Genomic DNA, 24976 nt, shown 5'->3' on the forward strand with positions numbered 1-24976 from the left:
CTCATTACAAATGACACTAGGGAAGTATGTTAAAAATCTTTTCTTTGCTCCCTCCCAGATGCTAGAAGATCATTAGAATCAAGTGACAGGATTTCAGAGTGTCCAAAACCCAATGTTCTTTTAAGCCTAGATAAATATTTGTCTAGATTACAATCTTTCAGTGCAGACTGCTGGGTACTCTTTTCTTCATTCTTCAAATGGGGAAATGAAGTGAAAAAATGAATCAAAATTTTACTAAAAGCCAAATTTAGAATTTTTAGCTTCCCTGTCTACCACTTTAATTAACAAAGACAATATGCACTCTTTCCCTAAAGGTTTCATTGGTTTGTTCTCCTTCAGTTTTACCTTGATCTTAAACTCAGGATATCAATCATCCAAGGTCAAGGTAATTCTGAAGAGCTATCTTCAAAAGTACAGCTAAGATCACTGGGGATATTCCTTTTGAGCACAACTTATGATAAAATATAATTTTAAAGTAATGGTGAGAATATTTCTTTCTTTTTTAAAGGCAAATGTGGAGGAAACAAATGTCTACAGAAAACAGTGAGAATTTCTAAGATGTTTTACTCTATCTCACTTTCCCAATATTTTTTCACCAGTTCTGGCTGAAAATCTATCACTTTAACTCCTTTTTTAAAAAGAAATCTGTGAACTTAATTAATTCAACGGTTAGCTACAAAGAATATTAGTCTCATATAATTAGGTACATGTAACATTCTTGTCAAAGCCTTGAAAGTTTTCTACATGCAAACTGCAAATGTGAATTCTCTGAAACTATGAGCCCTGCTAAATAAGGCAGAATGCAGCTAAGGCAAGATTTTAATTCTCATATAATTGATAAATGGCCTAAGACAGCTCTGCTATCTTAATATATTTTAATATACCACATCAGAATCTAAAATAAAAGGCTTTGGGGGCGCCTGGGTGGCTCAGTTGGTTAAGCGACTGCCTTCGGCTCAGGTCATGATCCTGGAGTCCCTGGATCGAGTCCCGCATCGGGCTCCCTGCTCGGCGGGGAGTCTGCTTCTCCCTCTGACCCTCCCCCCTCTCATGTGCTTGCTCTCTCTCATTCTCTCTCTCTCAAATAAATAAATAAAATCTTTAATAAATAAATAAATTAATTTAATTTAATTTAATTAAATAAAAGGCTTTGTTTCTAGCATTCTCAATTCCTCCAGCAGAAGGCAGTATCAATCTCTGATAAGGCCAGCAAGGCAGCATGACAGAATGAAAATATCCTGGGCTTTAGGGCAACAGGAATCTGAATACTTATCTAACCTCTCTGAATCTATGTTTCCTCATAGGTAAGTTAAAAACACCACCACCACCTACCTCATAAGGTTGTTACAGGTTTGGAGGCTGTGGCAGTAATTACAATTGGGGGCAGGATCTGAATTAGGGTAGTGAACAATGAAAATGGAAAAAGATGGATTAGAGCAAAATATAAAAGTTAGCATCAGTAACACCTGATGACTGATTAAACTGGGAAGGAAAGCAAGACTCAAGGAATGTACATTCACTGACCTGGGCTGGGGAACACAGGAAAGACACAAGGTTTGGAGAAGCAGGTAAGCTCAGTTTTGAACACATTGCGATGCCCATGAGACATCTAAGTGGGAACAGGCAACAGGCAAACAGAAATACAGGCACGGAGGTGGGAAAAAAGATCTGAGATGGAGATATAAATCTAGGTCATCAACTTATGGATGCAAGGCATGGGACAAGATGAGACTGCCTAGTGAGAAGAAAAGACCCACAGAAACTCAGAAACACCAATATTTAAGGGAACTGCAGAGGAAGGGAAGTCCACAAAACAGATTGGACACGCACTGTCCAAGAACGCAAAAGAAAATCTCGAAGAGGGTGCTATCATAAAAGCCTAAGGAACAGAATGATTTGAGGCGAGATGGGATAAGAAGCAGTGTCTCATCAGTAAGATTGCAGAAACCATGGAAAGCTCATTTGAACAAAAGAATATTTAGCAGTAAAGAAAAGCAGAGCAGAAACAGTCAGCTGTCATCAAACTTCTTTCTGCTTCATGGAATAACAGACTTCACTTGCTCCTGAAACAGAAATTGGACCAAAACACAGAAGTCTGTGAGAATAAAACAGACTTCATCTTCTAAAAAGAACGGAGTTCCCAGTCACTAGCAAGGTTCAGTAGATTCCACTACTGGTCAAGAAGTTAATGAGATGACTTTGACCTTTTTTTCAACTGAAGTAATTTTCAAGGACTAAAGTACATCTGAAACACCTGCATTAAAAGGACAAAGGTAAAGATACAACAAAAAAGCTCTTAAATATTTAGAAATATAAAGTAATGGCTCTATGAAGTTTTAAAAATCATTTTCAATTAATTCTAAGAAAAACATAAAAAAGAGAAAGGCATTTTTTTAAATTTATTTAATTTAGAGAGAGAGAGAGAGTATGTGTGTGTGTGTGTGTGCACATGAGCAGGTAGGAGGGATAGAGGGAGAGGGAGAAAGAGAATCTCAAGCACTCTACTGAGTACAGAGCCTGACATGGCGTTCAATCTCACAACCCAGAGATCATGACCTAAGCCAAAATCAAAAGTCAGACGCTTACCCAACTAAGCTACCCAGGCACCCCAAGAAAGGCATTTTTAACCTTCTGAGTCCAAAATAAAACATTTAATATGATATAAAAACTTGTAGAAAGTCATCCAAGATGGTGGCATAGGAAGAGCCTGAACTTACTTCCTCCCGTGGACACACCAAATCTACAGCTACATATGAAAAAATTCCCATTAAAAAAGAACTGAAAACTAGCCCTCTGAACAGCTCCCTCCAAAAGGGATAAAAGGGCCACATCAAGTTAGGTAAGTGCGGCAGAGACATGGTCTCACCAACTATCCTACCTCCTCACCCCCCACCACAACCACCCACAGTAAGAAGTAATCTCACAGTCTGGAGCCTCTCCCCAAGGAGTGAAAAGTCTGTACACCACTTCAGGCACCCCAACCCTTGGGACTCATACCAGAGAGACAAGTCCCCAAAAACATCTGGCTCTGGAAACCAATAGGGTTTATGTCCAGGGGCCCTGGGGAGCTGTGGGGATCCTGAGATACTCCTTTTGAGGGGCCTGTGTGTGGACTCACTTAACCCTGGATCCCGTGCAAAAGCAGCAGTTTGACAGGTAACTGAATTATGTGTGAAGGAGACGTATTTACTAGTCTTAAAGTATCTGCTAGAGGAGCAAGAACCACTTGGGAGTTTCTCTGGGGAGAAGAGGTATGAGCAAGTGCCATTTTTGTACTCTCCCTCTACCTTACCATTGCAGGCAGGCACATGCGGACACTGCCTTGCCAAAGCCACGGGCATGCCCCACCCCAAAGTTCTTTCCTTGCCTTGCTAAAACTGCAGGCTTGTTCTATCCTTGGCACTCTCTAGCAGTCTCATAAAGGCCACGGGTGAACACAGTCCACACAGGGGATGCCCCTTGACCACCTGGCCCTGGAAGCCAAAGGGCTTGCATTTCTGGACTCCACAGGACTATAAACATCAGAAAGACAGTTCTAGGCAGGTTAATACACCCAAGGCACTGCACAAACAGCAAACAGAAACACACCCTCAGTACCAGGAGGTACAGGCTTCAGGTGTGCCACACACCTAGAGGTTACAGAGGTGCTCTCAGGGAACGTAAGCAGGGAGGCACCATCCGTGTGCCCTCCCTGGGCTGCACCACAGATCACTCGTACTTCCCAGAAACGAGCTTACCGACTCCTCTGAAGCCCGGATTTTTGCAACTGTGGCCCAGGGGACACCTCCAGATCTGCTGATCTGGAAGTCAGCAGGGTTTATGAACTGCAGTCCCTCGGTACTGTATACATTTGCATACTTTAATAAAAGCCTGAGGATCTGGCTTCCAATTGGCCTGAAACCAGGTACTGATTGAGATCACTCCCTCTGGAACACTGGCAGGTCTTGGCACATCCTCATCAACTAGGACCTGCTGAGAGTAAATCAGGCTACCCAGACAATCACAAAGGTTTGAGAAACAACCAAGAGCTAGAGCAAGGTTGAACAATAGGTTCACCTAGGTTCATCATCTACACAAGGCCACTCCTTCAAGACTAGGAGAGATAGGTGATTTATTACCTACTACATAGAAACAAATACAGAAAGACAAGCAAAATGAGGAAACAAAGGAATATGTTCCAAATGAAAGAACAAGATAAAACCCCAGGAAAGACCTTAATGAAACAGAGATAAGTAAGATAATTTACCTGATAAAGAGTTCAAAGTAATGGTCATAAAGAAGCTCACCAATCAGGAGAAGAATGAATGAACACAGAGAGAACTTCAACAAAGGGATGGAAAATATAAGAAAGTACCACAAAGAAGTCACCAACCTGAAGAATATACTATGAACTGAAAAACACACTAGATGGGTTCACCAGCAGATGAGATGAAGTAGAAGAAAGGATCAGTAACCTGGAAGACAGAGCAGTGGAACTCACCCAAAGAGAGCAGCAATCAATCAATCAATTAAAAGTGAGGATAGCTTAAGAGACCAATAAGACAAAACCAAGCAAACCAACATTCATATTATAAAGGTCCCAGAAGGAGAGGAGAGAAAGAGAAAGGGGCAGAAAACTTACTTGAGGAAATAATGGCTGAAAGCTTCTCTAGCCTGGAGAAGGAAACAGACATCCAGGTATAGGAGGCACAGAGAGTTCCAAATAAGATGAACCCAAAGGGATCCACACAAAGACACATTATAATTAAAATGTCAAAAGTTAAAGATATGGAATCTTAAAAGCAGTAAGAGAAAAACAACTTGTTACAAACAAGGGGAACCCTAATAAGATTGAATTTTCAGCAGAAACTCTACAGGCCAGAAGAAAGTGGCATAATATATTCAAAGTGCTGAAAGGAAAAAAGTTCCAACAAAGAATATTCTACCCAGGCAAGGATATCATTCAGAATTGAAGGAGAGATAACAAGTTTTCCAGACAGGCGAAAACTAAACTGACCTTACAAGAAATGTTAATGGGACTTATTTTAGCTGAAAAGAATAACTAATAAGAAAACACAAAGTAAAAATCTCACTGGTAAAGGTGAAAATACACAAAAGTAGTAAAATTAATTATAACTATGATAATTTGTTAAGGGATACACAAAATAAAAAGATGAAATATGACATCAAAAAACTATAATATTAGAAAAATTAGAAAAGCCACAAAAGATAATGAAAAAAAAATTTAAACACAACACTAAAGAAAGGCATCAAAACACAGGGAAGAGAAGAAGAAAGGATGAGAGAAGAACTATAAAAACAGCCAGAAAACAATTAATAAAATGGCAATAAATACATATCTACCAATAATTACTTTAAATGTAAGTTAACTAAATTCTCCAATCATAAGACAACAGAATGGCTGAACAGATTTTTTTTTTTTAAAAAAACTCATCTATATGTTGCCTACAAGAGACTCACTTCAGATCTAAAGACATACACAGACTAAAAGTGAAGGGACGGAAAAAGACATTCCATGCACTTGGAAAGAAGGCTGGTGTAGCCATACTCCTATCAGACAAAACAGACCTTAAAAAGTGTAATAAAAGACAAGGTTATTACATAATAATAAAGGGATCAATCCAACAAGAGATATAACATTTATAGATATTTATGCACTAGCATAGAGCACCTAAATAGAGACAGAAAATATTAACAGGCCTAAAGACAGAAATTGACAGCAATACAATAGCAGGGGATTTTAATATCCCACTTGTATCAATGGATAGATCTGCCAGGCAGAAAATAAAGGAAACATTTATTTAAATGACACATTAGACCAGATGGACTTAACAGATACATACAGAACATTCTACCCAAAAGCAGCAGAATACACATTCTTCTCAAGTGCACAGGGAACATTCTCCAGGATAAATCATATCTTGAGCCACAAAACAAATCTTAACAAATTTAAGAGGACTGAGGGGAGCCTGGGTAGCTCAGTGGGCTAAGTGTCTGCCTTCACTCAGGTCATGATCTCTGGGTCCTGTTGAGCCTCCCTGCTCAGCAGGGAGTCTGCTTCTCCCTCTCCCTCTGCCCCTCCCCTCAGCTTATGTTTTTTTTCTCTCTCTCTCTCTATCAAATAAATAAATAAAATCTTTAAAAAAAATTTAAGAGGACTGAAATAATAAGCTTTTTCAACCACAATGGTATGAAACTAGAAATCAGTTAAGAAGAAAATTAGAAAAGTCGCAAATGTGTGAAAATTAAACAATATGCTACTGAGCAACCAAGGGTCAATGAAGATACCAAAGAGAAAATTTAAAAAATATCTTGAGACAAATGAAAATGGAAATTCAACTATCTAAAATCTCAGATGCAGCAAAAGCAGTTCTAAGAGGCAAGTTCACAATGATACAGGCCTGCCTGAAGAAACAAGAGAAATTTCTATCTAATTTTATACCTAAAGGAACTAGGAAAAAAAAAAAAAAGAACAAAGCTCAAAGTTAATAGAAGGAAGGAAATAACAAACATCAGAGTGGAAATAAATGAAAGAGAGACTAAAAAGAAACAATAGAAAAGATCAATGAAACTAAAAGCTAGTTCTTTGAAAATATTAACAAACCTTTACCTAAACTCACCAAGAAAAAGACTCAATAACATCAAAAATGAAAGAGAAGTCACAACTGATACCACAGAAATACAAAGGATCATAAGAGACAATTATAATCCAACAAATTGGACAAAGAAGAAATGGTTAAGTTTAGAAACACAACTTCCAAGACTAAATCAAAAAGAAATAGGAAATCTGAATAGACCAATTACTACTAAGAAGATTGAGTCAGTAATGGAAAACCTCCCAACAAACAAAAGTACAGGACCAGACTTCATTGGTAAACTCTACCAAACATTCAAAGAAGACATTAATTATGTCTCATTTTCAAACTCTTCCAAAAAGCTGAAGAGGAGGGAATGCTTCCAACTCATTTACAAGGCCAGCATTAGGATGTACTAAAACCAAAACCACCACAAAAAAAGGAAGTGAAGGGCCAATATCCATAATGAACATAGATGCGAAAATCCTCAACAAAATATCAGCAAACCAAATTCAACAATACATTAAAAGGATCATGCATCATGATCAAGTGGGATTCATTCTAAGGATGCAACGATGGTTAAAATCTGCAAATCAATCAATACGATATACCACAATAACACGGTGACAGATGGAAACTAGACTCATGTGGTAACTTTGTGGTGTATACAAATACCAAATTATGCTGTATACCTGAAACTAACATATCCTATACCAATTTTACCGCAATTAAAAACAAAAAAAACAAAAAACTTTGGGGGCACACCTGGCTGGCTCAGTCGGTGGATCATGCAACTCTTGATCTTGAAATTGTGAGTTCAAGCCCCATGCTGAGTGTAGAGATTATTTTTAAAAATAAAATCTTAAAAAAACAAACAACTTTTTAAGTCTTAACCAAATTTTATGGTTGATTTTTAGTTGTAATAATCCTGTTTAGTTTAATGTCATTAAGACCTACCCCACTGAGTTTTTCCAACTTCTACTACTAAAAAAGTAATTCTTTCTTTTCTTTTTAAAGCCCATCAGTTTGTTTGCTTACTTGTTTTTATGACAGAATTTAAAAGTTATCTGCAATTCTATTTTCCATTTGACCCTCCAGAGCCACTCTGCTCTGTTCTCTATAAGACTGACCTGCATGGAATGCCAACAGATCAGGTTGGCTGCGGCTCCATTCCCCACTAAAGCTTTTCTGATGGCTCCTATCAGGCAACCCCCCTCCTGTAAGTATGGCTCTTGCTGGTTCGGGTGCTCATTCGTTCCCCTGTCCCTTTTAGATCTAGAAGTAGTTAAGAGCTTCTTGCTATTGCTAACTAGCCTGTCATCATTCCTTGCTGGTTTCCTTTAACCTGTCTAACTTTGCAAATAATCCCATCATTGAATTCTTCTCTATTACCCTTGTCAGTGTCCTGTTTCCTGCCAGAACCCTGATTGATACAAGTTGCTACTGATGGTTTCAATACAGTAATTATATAGTGCCCTCTAACCACTGGAGAAAACTACCTTATGAGAAAAAAGCCATGGTCACCAGCTTTTACATTTCTTATTCAAAACAACAAAATATCTAAGAAAGTAAAATAAAAATTACCAACCTAAAAATAAAAGGGAAAAGGATTTTTTACTAATTTTAGGGAAAAAAATCTCTTTAACTTCACTAAATTTTATTATGATTAATACCCCCAAATCTTGTAGTCATCCTTGACACCTCACTCTCTCACGTTCCAATCTATTAATCCTTTCAGATCTATCTTCAAAATATATCCCAATTTCAACCACTGCCTACCATCCCTACCACTAATTCTCTGGCTCGTTACCATCATTTGTCTGAATTTTTGCAAAAGGCTTCTAATTAATCTCTGCCTCTGCTCTTGTCCTGCTCCAGTCTTTTCTCAACAGAGCAACCAGATTAATCCTATCAAAAAGTGTTACTGAATTTTTTTAATGATAAAAAATCATGACTCATACACAAAGTAAAATAAATACATGTCCAAGATATTATTTAAGTCATTCACTAATAAGGGAGTCATTAAAATGTCACAACTGGTTCAAAGAAAAATTCCAAGACCCACACACACACAAAGAATAGGGAATTCCGGTGTGAATTTACAAACAGATGTAAAATGGGTATATTCACAGGGCAATAATCAACTGTATTCCGCTGGACACAATTGACTTGCACTCCTATGAATGAGAATTGTTTACGTTTTTAGCAGTTTTCTACAGATTACAGAATTGTAAAGTAACTCAAAGAAAATGAGACAGAGATAAAACCCGATGGATAAGCAAGATAAAAACATGCTCATCATTTTTTGCCCATCTCAAAGTTGTTCACAACTTTTCCCGACAAAACCTTGCATGTCTCCTTCTATTCCCCTATAAGTAAAAAATTAAAGACTTTTTAATGGCCTGGACGACAAGATCCCACATATTTTAGTATTATTTCCTGCCCTTCCTTCCCGCCCCACTACTGATCTCATGTACTCATTCTCCCCCCGACCCCAATCTGTTCAACCACACTGGCCTCCTGGCTGTTTCTGAAAGACACTAAGCATGTTCCTACTTCAGGCCTTTACAACTGCTGTCCTATCTGAAACTGTCTTCCTACAGTTACCCTTGCTCCCTCACTTGCTTCTGGTCTTTACTCACAGATCAATTTATGAGAGGACTTTCCTGAGCACCTTATATGAAGTAGGTAAACCCCTGTGTCACAATGGTACTCCCTTTTTTCCCTTATACTGCTATATTATTCTCAAATGACTTCTTATTACCAACTAGCATGCTACATATTGACTCGTTTTTGGATTCCCTGTTGCTATCCTTCATAGACACCACAAAATATAAACTCCATAGGAGGGCAAAGACTTTGTTTTCTTCACTGCTATATCCCCAGTGTCCAAACAGTGCCAGACTGACATACTAAATGCTCATTAAGTTTCAGTTGAATGAATAAATAGGTACTAGGTAATGTTTCACAATCACAACATACTTACCGATAAATTTTGCCCCTGAATTTCTTCAAGATAAAAACATATCAATAAAACTACAACCAAATAATCATATATTTTTACTAATTAACATGTTACTTAATCATTATTTATTAAGATTACATTTTAAAATGGAGCTCAAAATTTATTACTTAGAGTGGTCTGAACCCTGACAGTTATTTCATGGAAAATGCTTTAAAATTTAGCATACGGTGTCACAAAATTTCTCTCAGAAGCCGTGTTATCCCTGGGCTGTCAAAGTGAGCAAGTATACTCACAAGACTTAGGTGGCACCAGATGTCCTCCTTCTCATACAACATAGATTCAAAGACTCATTTGGATTGCAGCTGTAGCAGATGTGATGATACCTGAAGAGTCTAACTGGGCAACTCAATTGCCTCAAAAATCATTATCCAAGCTGTACTATTTCCACCAAGCTATGTCACTCTTTGAAGTTCTACAGTCTTGGCACAGACCTAGGTGAAGATGAACAGACTTCTGAGGACTGAGACTACTATTTATGTTGGATTTCTGATCCTAAACCTTTCCCTAAGCTCTACAAGATGCTTTTAACCTTAAAAGATGCCTAGTAAATTAGTATTTTCTTTGAATAACACCTGAATTACCTGCCATATGCAATTTCAATACCAGTATCTTTGGTCTAATTATTTGGTATTTCTATGGTCTTGTTATTTGGTAGATATTTCTGCTAAAAGAGGAATATGATTATGTAAGTGGAAAGCGTTAAGTTTGGAATATCACAGGCTACTGAAATGATTTAGCTATTAATATTAGCTTCTTCAAATATTTTCTTTATACTAGCTGACTCAAAAATCTGCTTAAAAATTCAAAGGACAAAAGAGCTCCTCTTTTTCTTCCATCTACAAATAAGCAAAAGTAAAGTTAACAAAATAAGGCTTTGTTCCTCTTGTTGACAGGGTTGCAACTGCTTAAGATTAGGTTTGTTAGCATGCACACTTTCAGTTTTTAATTAAAACGCTACAAATTAATATGTCTATTTTGTCAAAACTAAGTATGCTACTAGGGGAAAATATCCAGTACATCGTCCCCATCCCCAGCCCCCCCAACAAGAAAATAGGTGGGTTGGAGGCAATAAACGCTGTTTTCCTAATATATGGCCCAGTGACACTTGTTTTAGTAATAAAAAGATAACCAGATCACCATTCAAGGGCCTAAGGCAAATTTATTCTGAAAAATAGGGAAATAAATTACTTAGTGTTTGAAACCAGTACTCTCTTTAAATTATTAAAAATGTGTTAAGATCAAACTAATGTAACATTGTGTGTTAACTACACTCAAATAAAAAAATTAATTAAAAATGTGGTAAGATTGAGACGCCTGGGCAGCTCAGTTGGTTAGGTGACAGACTCTTGATTTCGGTTCAAGTCATGATCTCAGGGTTGAGGGATGGAGCCCTGCATAGGGCTCTGCGCTCAGCAGAAAATCTGCTTGAGATTCTTTCCCTCTCCCTCCACCTCTGCCCCCCCACCCCCAGCTTCTGCACGCCCGTGGGCACACTCTCTCTCAAATAAATAAATCTTTACCTAAAAACTATGGTTAAGATTATATCAAAGAATAAGAAAGGGCTTTTAAGTAACAAATTATACATTCAAAGGTATGGTCAATATTTTTTAATAAAAATTTTATTGAAGATAAAAAATTTAAAATGATACTAAAAAGGACATAAGATCAATAAATACAACTTTCTACCATTTGTGAGTAGGCCAAAAGCTGGCATCAAATACAACATAATAAATGTTGGGCCTGTTTATAAGAACCAATTATGCAACACCCTCAAGCAAATTGCTCTTTTACTAGACTTTTAAAAACTTGGGTTGCTCCAGGAGTAATATGTATTTAAGAGTGGAATATGAGCAAAAATCTGGTATAAGTGTTAAGTACATGATTTCTGGGTTTAAAAACATACTTAAGGAACTCAGTGGTTTTTTTTAATAAACTTTATTTTTAAAACAGTTTCAGATTTAGAGAAAAATTGAGACTACAGTACAGAATTCCCATAGACTGACTCCACAGCTGGTGTTACAATGTTAATAACATCTTACATTAGTATGGTACATTTGCTACAATTAATAAACTAATATAGATATATAATTGTTAACTAAAATCCATACTTTATTCAAATTCCCTTAGTTTTCCCATAATATATTTTTGTTGCAGGATCCTATTCAGGATACCATATTATTTAGTTACATCCCTTTAGGCTCCTTTTGGCTACAGTTTCTCAGATTTTCCTTGCTTCTGACGACCTTGACAGTTTTGGGGAATACTGGTCAAGTATTTTGCAGAATGTCCCTCTACTGTGATTTCTCTGGTGTTTTACTCATGATTAGATTGGGGTCATGGGTTTTGGGGAGGAAGACCACGGAGGTAAAGTGCCATTTTCATCACAGCATATCCTTTGGAACAAACTATCAATAGGACTTACCACTATTGACCTGGCTAAGGTAGTGTTTATCAGATTTCTCCACTGTAAAGTTACTCCTCCCCATCTCCTTTCATTAGTGTACTCTTTAACAGGAAGTCACTATGCACAGCCCACACTCAAGGAGTTATGCTCTACCTTGTTGAAGATGGAGTATCAACATATATTATTTGGAGTTCTTTTGCATAGATTTGTCTCTTCACCATTCATTTATTTATTCAACAACTTATTTAAACCATATGGAGCCATGGGTATTTATTTTATAATTTGGGTTATAATCCAATAGTACCTTACACTTATTTTCTTGCTCAAATTTGTCCACCTTTCACCACTAGGAGTTCTTTCAGTTGGCTCCTATATCCCTCTAACATAGTCCCATCATTATGAGTTTAAGCACTTTCTTAATTTTTGACCCTACAAGATGCTCTACGCTGATCTTACATATTGCTTGCCCCAGTTCTTGAATCAGCCATTTCTCCAAGGAGCCCTCGTTTCTTTTCATAGAGAACTGTATTAGAAACCAAGATCTGGGAACCAGGTGTGCTCTTGCTACTGGGATGTCACTGCTCCCAGGAGGGCTTGTTTTTAACTGAATTTTATGTTATTTTGGGATAACTTGCATAACAAAATATAGAAATACTTTCATGCATGGACTGTACTAGACCTATGGAGTTTTAAAATCAGTTAATGCAATTATAGATGCATTTAACATCATTTTAGAGATTTATTTTGAAAATAAGCTGAAAACCATAAAGGAGACTAAATCTTTTAAAATATAAAATTGGGACATGTCTTTTTTTTTTTTTTTTTTTTGAAAAAGGAAAGAGGGACAAATGCATAATGTCAGAAATACAAATGAAATGTCATTATGATTTCTGTAGGTCAGCAAGCAGTTCAGGAACTTTTCAGTTTCAGGTGCCCTTTACACTTTTAAGAATTATTTGAGAGAGCTTTTACCTGAGTTATTATCTATTGATATTTACCAAATTAGAAGTTAAATGTGAGAAATGTTTAAAATATTTATTAATTTATTTAAAAGGATAAGCTTATGATGTGTTAATATAAATTACATCTATATGGAAAAAAACTGTTTAAAAAAAACTTATTTTCCAAAAAACTTGATTAAGACAAGCGACACTATATTTCTGTAAATATCTGTAATTTCTGGCTTTCTAGAGGACAGCTAGATTCTTAAGACTGATTCTGCAATATGCTGTTTTGGTTAAAGTATATAAGCGTATGAAGAAAATCTAGCCTCACAACAGATATACAGTTGGGAAAGAGAATATTTTAATAATTATTTCAAATAACTGCTGATATTCTTGAAACTACACCTGAACTCAACAAATGGTAGTTTCCTGAAGGCTACACTATGGATTCTAAAACTGTACCAATGAACTTTTCATGTTCTATTACATTAAAATCCATTGATTTATCTTGCACTTAGAATGGATCTTTTACCCATATGTGATTTAGTATCATTACACATTGGTCATCTGGAAAATACTAATTCACTGAGTTATGCAGGTGTTCCAAATTGACACAATTCAGAATATAATATGAAGAAAAAGAAAATCACATTCTTTAATATCATTACCCACTTCACAAGAAAAGCCTTTAAGTATCTGGGAAGCTGTCAAGCTCACAGTATTAGGTACAAGTTTTTCAAAATTCTAAATCTTACTTGAAATTTTTTTTTTTAAGATCGGCTACAAATACAACTGTTTTTCTTGAAGTGTTAGTGCCATTTAGTTCATTTTTGAGAAAAACAAATGTCAAATACATAAGTTCAAATAATTGAAGTTTGCCTATCCTGTTTATTCAAGGGGAAAAAAAGGAGGTGTTACAGAAAAAAGCAGCTAGTTCAGCTCACATCTCGGTTGAGCAAGCACTTTTTCTGAAGATGATGATCATGTTTCAGTACACAGGACGAGTACTCAAAGTCAAGATCTAATGAAATTAATATTTTTGGGCGCCTGGGTGGCTCAGTCCACTAAGCATCTGCTTTCGGCTCATGTCATGATCCTGGGGTCCTGGGATCGAGTCCCGCATCGGGCTCCCTGCTCTGCAGGGACTCTGCTTATCCCTTTACCCCTCCCTCATGCTTGTGATTTCTCTCTCTCTCTCTCTCACCTTCCCTCTCTCTCAAATAAATAAAATCTTTAAAAAAAGAAATTAATAAAAAAAAAAAGATCAAGGACATTCTTTTTTTTTTAAAGCGGGGGAGGGGCAGTGGGAAAGGCTGAGCAGGGAGCCCGATGAAGGACTCGATCCTAGGGCTCTGGGATCATGACCTGAGCCGAAGGCAGACACTTAACTGACTGAGCCACCCAAGCACCCCACATCAGGTCATTCTTAAATAAAACTGGATTTAAAAAACAAAACAAAACTATAAATGTATGGCAATGAAAAATATAATACATCAGTTTGGTGCCACTGCCTTAATTTGTGTTAAGGTGGTAGCAGTTTTATTCACCATTGCTTTTAGAGCATCACTGCAAATGTCAACACAGTAGAAAAGAAAAAAAAAATCTTTATTATGAAAATAGTTTTGACCTCCCAGACCACCTGATCTCGGGGACCCACATAGGTCCACAGAACAGTTTGAAAACTGCTCAAAATTACATATTCCAAGAATAAGATAATATTACAATAATATCATACCAAAAAATTAGAGATTTTAAATGAAATAGATAAATTCCTAGAAAAAAATAACTTGCCTAATCTAATTTAAGAGGAAGCAAAAAATATGAATAGCCTTAAAATCTTAAAATATTCAATCAGGAGTCAAAAATCCCCCCATAAAGAAATTCTAGGCCTAGATGGCTTCACAGATGAATTCTGTCAAACACACAATTAAGAAATAATTTTACACAACATATTCCAGAAAATAAAGATACCCTCTCTAACTCATTTTGAGACTTGTATAACCTTGATTCCAAGCACAGCACAACAAAAGAAAATTAGAGGCTGACGTCCTTCATGAACACTGGTACAAAAATACTAGCAAACAACGTCAAAGGTTGGTTTAACATTTGAAAAAACAAAATAATTCTCCATGTAAATAAACAAAAGAAGAAAAAAAATGTATCAATATTAATAGTTTCAGAGAAGATAAATCTTTTCAGAGGTTTCTCTCAACAGAAAAGTACGCTTTCAGGCTGTTTTGGGAGATCCAAGTAGCCGAAAAGGGACTAGCTTCCTGGCCTCAAGGAAAAATGAAGCTGCAGTAGCCCAGTAAGAGGAAGCTTCTGCAAGAATAAGGTGCTACCAGGATCACTTTTTCTAAAAGAAAAAAATGAGGGTCAAAATCCTAACCAAGATTTTCTTTTATGTTTCATATTAAATGTGGTCATGCTTGGTGTGCCCTCACACATCTGTTCCAACAGTCTAACAAACTTCTTGTAACAATCAATTTGTAAGACAAAGGTGGCCTATAATGCTGCCCCCAACTTACTACAAGTCATCTGCACTGAAGGGGAGATGAATGGTACAACTGTTCTTTCACTAGTTCAGAATACCTGGGTATACTCCCCTTTTCCCCTATCTTACTGCTGCTCACACAAGGGCTCCCTACCTAAAGGAAGCAGTACTCTTTCCACTGCCACAGATATTAAGCAAGTTCAGGAAAACCCATCTTGTCCAATTTAAAACAGACCTTAAGTTGGTTAAATCAGAAAATTAAGTGTGTGTGTGTGGGGAGGGGTGTACCTTAAACATTTTATTTTAGCTTACACACAAAAAAAGAAATGAATTATCCAAACTTATAGAGTTAGGAACTTTATTTAATGGATGCCCGCTGGTGGGAATTCTGTGCCATATTTATTACATAAATCTTACCTACATGTACGTTTATTTGAAATGGATCAAGGATTTCCATTTCTGGCAACATGGTAGGTTAGATACCCAGACTGGATCTATTGCCTAAATCTAGAATGCTGTATAAATATTTCTTTAGTATTTTTAAATTTCCTAATTTGGCACAAATGTACACAGAAGCTCTGGAAGGTGGCTCTTGACTTTCAGGTCACCTCACAACACTACTTTGAAAACTAGTGCTGGTGCTGGAGACAGACTGTATACCCTGAGACTCTCCAATATGGGGAATGTAATCAAAGAACTTTGTGTGTAGCTGAAAATCCAAAAGGCTACACCTGCAAAGTAGAGCTGAATGAACGGTAAACCTACTTAGCAGAAGCTGAGAACAAGCACACTTGCCTCCTTGACCTTGGTGCTGGCAGAAGGAAGAAAAATATCTTCTGTAAGAATTTGTAACTACAAGCAAGCTCTTAAATGAATTTGTAGAGAAGGAAAAAGATGAACATGGGTAAGAAACATGGAAAGTAGATTAAGAAGGCCTAAGATATGTCATCAGAATTATAGAGCCCTTGTTTCCAAGATGACCATGAAAAGAAGGTACAATGGTTGTGTCAAAAGGGCTGCAGCCATATACAGCCTACTTGCTACATTAACTGCACCCAGTGCTTGCAAAGGACAAGGTCATTAAGAAGTTCATCATTGGGGACACCTGGGTGATTCAGTAGGTTAAGCGTCTGCCTTAAGCTCAGGTCATGATCCCGAAATCCTGGGATCAAGTCCCCATCAGGCTCCTTGCTCAGGAGGGACCCTGCTTCTCCCTCCACCTGCCGCTCCCCCTGCTTGTGCTCTCTCTCTCTCTGACAAACAAGTGAATAAAATCTTAAAAAAAAAAAAAAAAAAAAGTTCATCATTGGAAACAGTAGAGGCATCAGACATTTCCAAAGTGAGTGTTTTCAGTGCCGATATAGTTCCCAAACTGTACGTAGAACTATATTACTGTGTGAACTGTACCATTCACAACAAGAAAATTAAGAATTATTCTCATGATGCACGGAAGGACCAAACATCCCCACCCTAATTTAGACTTAGAGATGCTGCCCCATGGACTTTTGCCAAAGTCCACATAAGAAGCTGAGTACTTAAGTTCTGAAGGAAAACTGTCCTCTGAAGGGGAAAAAAGTGTTACAGAAGGAGAAAATAAAGAAAATAATGGGCATTACTCAGAGAAATAATGGTCAAGAATTTAACATAATTATTCAAAGACATCCTCAGATTCACGAAGCCCAAAGAATCCCAAGCAGAGTCACAAATAATAAAAAATAAAGTTAAAAAAAAAAAAAAAACCTTCAATACATTCTATAAAACTAGGAACACCAAAGGAGGGGAAAAGGTTTAAAAAACAGTCAAATAAAAGATTATTTACAAAGGGAGGGCAATTTTATTTCTCAACAGCAACAGTGGCAGTCAAAACACTAAAATAATGTCTTCAAATGTGATGAGAAAACTTAGAATTCAATACACAGTGAAATTATCTTTCAAGAATGCAGATGAAATAAAGACATCTTCAAATTAAAAAAAAAAAACCACTGTCGTCCACCTTCACCAAAAGACTTTCATTAAAACAAATTCTAAAGGATGCACTTCAGGTAGAAAAAAATTATTTCATATGGAAGCTCTCAGATAATGAGCCAAGAAAACAGTAAACAAATGTAAACAAAGATCAACTACCTAAAACAATAATCTGTCTAAAATTTTTTATGTATGCAAGAGATAAATATGTTAAAACTAAAATAATAGACAATGGTGTTACAGATTTCTGGAAGAAGGACAATCAGAGCATTTTAAGTTATTACATTATTCAACAATAGATTAAAGATACTGATTTAAACTCTTCCTTTTAGAAAGGACTTCTTAAAAAAGCTAGAGCAACCACTGAAAGAATAAATAACATATTAATTTACAAACAAGAGTGCATGTGTGCAAGGTAGGGGGATTGAAATGAGAAAACATGCCTACATAAAGGCTTCAAACATAACTCTAAACAAAAGATTGGAAGAATAGGAAGAAAAGGGGAGTAGGACAAATAGACCACATCAGAAATAAATCTAAATCTACCAGTATCACAACTGACTAAAATTCCAGTAAAATATATTGTCATTCAGAACAAAAACACAATTTAACCATACCCTCTTTACAAGACACAAACTAAAATATAGGATCAATGAAAAGCTAAAGGATGAAAAATACTATTAACCAAAAGAAAGCTAGAACAGATACATTAATCCAAGAAAACAGCCAACCACAATAATAACAAAACCATAAGGCAAAAAAGTTTAGGATACAGCCTTTCATACCGACAAAAAGTTTGACTTAACAGAAAAACAATTCAAAATGTAAGTACTTAATAGCACAGACTCAAAATACATAAAACAAAAATTACCACATCTAGAGGAGAAATTGCCAAACCTACCATCAGGTGAGAGGCATTAGTATGCCTTTCTCAGCAGACAAACTGATAGGGAAGTCCCAAAATAAAACCAAACCCAAATCCAAACAAAACCTAGGCAAACCATGAAAGATGTGAGTAGAATAGTTAACAAGCTCATGAACATGTATGTAGCACTATACTAAACTGATTTCACATTCTTTCCAAATGTATATGGAACATTCAGGAAAACTAGCCATATGCTAGGTCTTAAAATTAGTCTCTACAAATTACAATATTATGGTCTCTGACCGTAATGAAATCAACTTGGAACACTATCACAAAAATTGTATTTACAAGTTAAATATTTTCAAATTAAGTATACACTTTTAAATAATTCATGAGGCAAATAAGAGTTATTTTTTTAATGAAAACAAACAAAAATACTGTATATCAAAACTTGTAGGAAGGAGGCTCAAATGACACTTAAAGGCAAATTTAAACACTAAAAATCCAAATTCAAGTCCTTGTAAAAGGACAGAAAAAAACAAAAACCTAAAAGTTCTGAGAAAGTAGAAAGAAATAATAAATAGCAGGACCTAAAAGGACATAAAATATTTACAACAAGATGATAAACTAGAAGTTCATTCTCTGAAAGAGTAATTAAAATTATAAACCTCTGGAAAAACTAATTGGGAAAAAGAAAAACTAAAAAAAAAAAGGAAGGAAACATGATTACAGATGTTATAGAGATTAAGCTGGTAAGAGGATACTGTGGACAATTTTATGGCAACAAATTTGAAAGTTTGGAAAGACTTTTTTTAAAGTTTTTAGAAAATACAATCTATTAAAAATGAATCAAAAAGATTTAGAACTCACACTTTCCAATTTCAAAACTCACCATAAAGCTACTGTCATCAAGCATCAAATCACCAAGAGTGGTACTGGCTAGAAGAGAAATACAGATCAAATGAAACAGAATTGAGAAACCAAAAATAAATCCATGTATTTATAGTCAAAAAGGGAGCCTAGATAATTTGATGTGAGAATGGTCTCTTCAACACATGGTGCTGGGACAACTGGATTTCCAATTGCAAAATAATAAATTGGGACCTCTACCTTATACTATATACAAAAATTAACTCAAAATGGATCAAAGACCTAAATGTAAGAGCTAAAACCATAAAACTCCTAGCACACAAATCTTCATGACCTTTAGGCAAAAGTTTCTTTGATATGATACCAAAATCACAAACAACAAAAGAAAAAACAGATAAACTGGACTTCCTCAAAATAAAAAACTTTTGTGCTTCAAAGGACACAGTGAAATAAAATGAAAAGACAATCCAAAGAGCTGGAGAAAGCATCTGGAATCCAGAATGTATACAGAACTCTTACAACTCAACAATAAAAAGACAACTCAATTTTAAAATGGACAAAAGCTTTAAGTATATATTTTTCCAAAGAAGTTATACAAATGGCCAATAAGCACAGGAAAAGATACTCAACATCACTAGTCATTAGGAAAATGCACATCAAAACCACAGATTCCACTTCACACCCACTAGGACGGCTATAATCAAAAGGACAGACAATAACAAGTGTTGGCCAGGATATGGAGATACTAGAACCCTCACACACTGTTTGTGGGACTGTAAAATGGTGCAACTGCTTTGGAAAACAGTTTGGCAGATCCTAAAAAGGTTAAATATAGCGTTACCATATGAGCCCAGCAATTCTATTCCTAGATAGATACATAACCAAAATAACTGAAAAATCTGTGCACACAAAAACTTGTATTTGGAGATTCATAGCAGTATTCATAATAACCAAAAAATAGAAACAGTCCAAATGTGTGTCAAATGATTAATGCATAAACAAAATGTGGTATATCCACACAATGTAATAATATTCTGACAAAAACGGAAAGATGTACTGATACTGACTACAATGTGAATAAACTTTGAAAGCATTACACTAAGTGAAAGATCCTAGACAAAAAAGGCCACATATTATATATTTCTATTTATAGGAAATGCCCAGAATAGGCAAATCTATAGAGAAAGTAGATAACTGGTTGTCAGGGATGGGGTAAGGGAGAATAGAGAGGGATTGCTAATGGGTACAGGGCTTCTTTTGAGGATGATGAAATGTTCTAGAATTAGATATTGGAGATGGTTATACAATTTTGGGAATATTAAAAAAAACTGAATTTTACATTTTAAAGGGGTGAATTTTATATGTGAATTATATATCAGTTTTTAAAGGGCAAATAAATCAACTGAGCATTTAAAAATAAGAAATAGAGAATCTAAACAGAAAAATAATTATTAAAAAAATCGAACAGTGGGGCGCCTGGGTGGCTCAGTAGGTTAAATGTCTGCCTTTGGCTCAGATCATGATCCCTGCATGGAGAACCGCTTTCTCCCTCTCTTCCCCGCTCATGCTCTCTCTCTCTCGCTCGCTCTCTCTCAAATAAATAGATCTTAAAAAAAAAAAAAAACCAAACAGTTACAGTTTAAAATCTTTCCACTAAAAAAAAAATCGTCAAACCCAGATAGTTTTACAGGTAAGTCCTACCAAATGGTGGAGGAACAACAAATTTTTAAAAATTTAAAAATTACAATTTTAAACAAATTCTCCTAGAGAATAGTAAAAAAGAAAAACACTTTCTAATTCACATCAAAATCCAACCAGGATAAAGGATGCCAACACCATTCAATGGAGGAAAGGACTGTGGTTTCAACAAATGGTGCTGAGATAACGAGATATCCACATGCAAAAGAATGAACTTGGACCCTTACCTTACAGTTTATTCAAAAATTAACTCAAAATAAAGTCCTAAATATAAGACCTAAAAGTATAATACTCTCAGAAAAAAGCTAGAGGTAAAGATTCATGATATTGGATTTGACAATAATTTCTTGGCTATGATACCAAAACCACAGGCAACAAAAGTAAAAACAGATAAATTGAACTACATCAAAATTAAAAACTTCTATGCATCAAAGGAAATAATTAACAGCCTGAAAAGGCAACCTATGACATAGGAGAAAATATTTACAAATCATATATCTGATAAGGGTGTTGATATCCAGAATACATAAAGAATTCCTACAACTTAGCAACAACAGTAACAACTACACAAGTAACCTGATCAATGGGCAAAGGACTTGAACAGACATTTCTCCAGAGAAAATACACAAATGGCCAACCATTATATGGAAAGATCCTCAACAACACTAGTTACTAAGGAAATGCAAATCAAAACTACAATGAGATATTACTTCACAACCATTAGGATGGTTACTATCAAAAAAAACCCAGAAAACAGGGGTGCCTGGGCAGCTTCAGTCGGTTCAGCATCTGACTCATGATTTCGGCTCAGGTCCTGATCTCAGGGTCCTGAGATGGAGCCCCAAGCCCCACAGCGGGCTCTGCTCTCAGCAGGGGGTCTGTTTCTCTCCCTATCCCTCTGCCCTCCCCCGCTTGTGTGCACACACACGCACACTCTCTTTTTCTCAAATAAATAAACCTTAAAAAAAAAAACGGATATAAGTGTTGGCAAGTATATGGAGAAACTGGAACCCTTCTGTACTGCTGGTGGGAACATAAATGGTGTAGCTGCTATGAAAAACAGGATTGCAGTTCCTTAAAAAATTAAAAATAGAATTACCACATTATCAGCAATACCAATTCTGGGTCTATATACAAAAGAATTTAAAGAAGCATGTAGAAGAGATATTTGTACATATATGTTTATAGCAGCATTATTCACAATAGCCAGAAGGTGGAAGCAACATACTTGTCAGATAACTAACAGATGAGCGGATAACAAAATGTTTATACATACAATGGTATATTATTCAGCCTTAAAAAGGAAATTTCGGTACATGCTACAACATCATGCTAAGTGAAAAGCCAGACACAAAGAGATAAATACAGTATGATTTCACTTCTAGGAGGTATCTACAGTAGTCAAACTCATAAAAATAGAAAGAATGGTGGTTGCCAGGGTGATGGGGAGGAGGAGATGAAGAGTGTCTAATGGGTATAGAGTTTCAGTTTCGCAAGGTGAAAAAGTTCTGGAGATTAGCTTCACAACCAATGTGAATATACTTAACACTACACTAAACCATACACTTAAAAATGGGTAAGATGGTAAACTTTATAATAGGTATATTTTAACACAACTAACATTTAAAAAGATATGTTAAAAACCTGATCAGGATAATATGAGAATGGAAAATTAAAAGCCAATCTGACTCATGAACTCTAATATAAAAATCCTAAACAAAATGTAAGCAAACCAGATCCAATAATTTTTAAAAAAGATAATCCATACATGACTAAATTGGGCTTATCCCAGCAATGCTTAATTAACCTAATCTGAAAATCAATGTAACTGACTACATCAACAAATTAAGGGGAAAACATTTTAATCATTGCTGAAGTTATACAAAAGCCTTTCAATATAGTTCAACATCTATTCATGATTTAAAATTAAGAGATAAAAGTCCTAGCCAGGTAAGAATAGAATGAAACTTCTTTAATTTGGTAAAGACCATCACTTAAAAAAATGACAAGTATCATTTTAAATGGTGAAATTTGAAAGCATTTTTTTTGAGGTCATGAACAAGACAAGAAATAGAACTGAGTATCTGAGATATCTAAGATAGTACAGTAATGATTCAGAGGTAGACAAAAGATCAGTGGTACAGAAGAGAGAGTACAGAAATAAAACTACCTATATATGAAAACTTGATTTATGACATAGGAAATTTCACATATCAGGGAAGAAATGAAGAACAATTTTAATAAACAGATGGAAAGAGTGAATTCATATCCCTGTATGAATTCCTGTAACAAAAATCAACTACTAGGAGATTTGAGAAAATGTGAAAGGCAAAACCATAAAGCATTTAGGTTGATAGAGAATGCCATCAAAAGTTTATCAAGGTATACCATGAGAATAACCAACTGAATTCAATATTGAAATTACTTTAATCTTTTAATTTCCCTCCATATTTTATAATCAATTAAACAGCAATTTTGTCAAAGCAAGTAGACTATCTGATTAAGAATATGACGCTAATGTAATACAGAGCTGCCAATGTCCAATGACTTCACATCTTAAAGATAATGCACATTTATGCTCTCATTTAAGTTCAATGTGTTATTGTCAGAATTTGTTAGCAAGGATAAAAAAACAAAAAACCTCATGGTTCATTCAGTAAGTGTCTATATCAATGTATGTGGCTATATCTCATTTCAAATATTAGCAATGATGTCCATGGTAAAATCTAAATAGTGTTTCAGGAAAGTGGCCTTGTTAGTTGGACACTTCCCACTGTTCCTTGAACCAGAGATCCAAAGGCTGGTTTCTCCAATTTGGCATTTTTACTAAATGCCAAACCTATCTTTGGATGCGTCAGGGAAGAAACACAATGTATTAAGGTAAGATCTCCCTTGGGAAGAGTAAGAACTATACCAAAAAAAGGGGGTGGGGGGAGAAATGGACCAAATAGATAACATATTCTTAGGACTTTCAAATAATTTTGAAACTAAAAGTGCCCAGGATATAATTACAAGGAACACATCATTCACTTGGGGAACTAATAACACTGTACATATGACCGAAAGGGATAAGTTGGAAAGAACACTTATCCCAAGATAATTTTGGTTTTACAAATAGAAAGTATGTGTCCATCATACCAAATAAATTCATTCCCAGTATATCTACCATCAAACACCCTCCCCTTCATCCAAAACACACAAACACACATACATACAAGGTAGATGTTTTCAATCTAAACTGTAAGCCTCTGGCTCACATGAAAACAAAAGGATTTTAACCACACACAAGCTCTAGCACTCAGATTTGTAGTTTCTACATGCTGCCCACACAGCACTTTGTGAGCATGTGATTAGGAGGAATGATGCACAATCACACCACATTCCTTCCCTCAGCTCACACATCAAGAACTTGCCCTCTCAGCTGCATTCTTCTCCAAACAGCCATGGTCACCTTAGCAACCCAATGCTCCTAATATGGACAGCTGGTCCATTTAAAGTCAGCCCTTCTTGGCAGGAAAAATGCTTGTTCTTCAAACTGGGGGAGAGAGGAGAGGTTTTCCTTTCAATACACATTACAGGGGTTGATTTAACTTGATCAGCACTTTTGTTCTGTGGCAGCAATTTGTGTCAAGTTTCAACCTATTCTGAGTTTTTGGTTTTTTGGTTTTGTTTTTCTTTTTTAAATCTGAAAGCAAGCGGCTAAAAAAAAAAAAAAAAAAAAGGCAGCTCATATGGAATTCTAAAGAAGACTGGAACGTGAAACAAAAAAGGTATCTGAAATAACTGTATTCTTTCATAAAAAGATAAAGTTATCCACATTTTTTTAAAGTTCAGATTTACTTAAATTACATTTGAAGTCTTAATATACAGTAAGAAATCAGAGTCAGAAGACCTGTCTTTTTAACACCATAGCCTATTTTTGAATAACAATAACATTGCTAAACTTCAAAGTCCTATAACTCCAATCTACTCAATAGACTATGAGTCAATCTGTGTTCCTTTATCCCACCACCTACATGTGAAATCTCTCACAATCTTTCCACAGGATCAAATGTCAACGAGGTATTGAAACCAAATGGTTAGTATATCCAAGGGCACTCCAGACCTAGAATGCCCCAGGATAAAACTGGATTCCT

The 24976-nt window shown here is 35.8% G+C and overlaps 1 protein-coding gene across 5 annotated transcripts in view; it reads right to left on the bottom strand.

Annotated features, from left to right (window-relative positions):
• Positions 1 to 24976, bottom strand: part of FRS2 (fibroblast growth factor receptor substrate 2) — a 126833-nt gene that overhangs the window by 29373 nt on the left and 72484 nt on the right. The window contains exon 3 of one of the 5 annotated variants that reach the window (XM_064590901.1): positions 19165 to 19211. The exons of the other annotated variants lie outside the window; for them this stretch is intronic. The gene's annotated coding sequence lies outside the window, so the exon portion shown is untranslated. The remainder of the gene's footprint in view (positions 1 to 19164; positions 19212 to 24976) is intronic. 5 annotated transcript variants of the gene reach the window in all.

This window comes from Mirounga angustirostris, unplaced genomic scaffold (genome assembly GCF_029215605.1).
Source record: "Mirounga angustirostris isolate CCGP_5_RB_7025 unplaced genomic scaffold, mMirAng1.0.hap1 SCAF_5, whole genome shotgun sequence".
Classification (NCBI taxonomy): Eukaryota; Metazoa; Chordata; class Mammalia; order Carnivora; family Phocidae; genus Mirounga; species Mirounga angustirostris.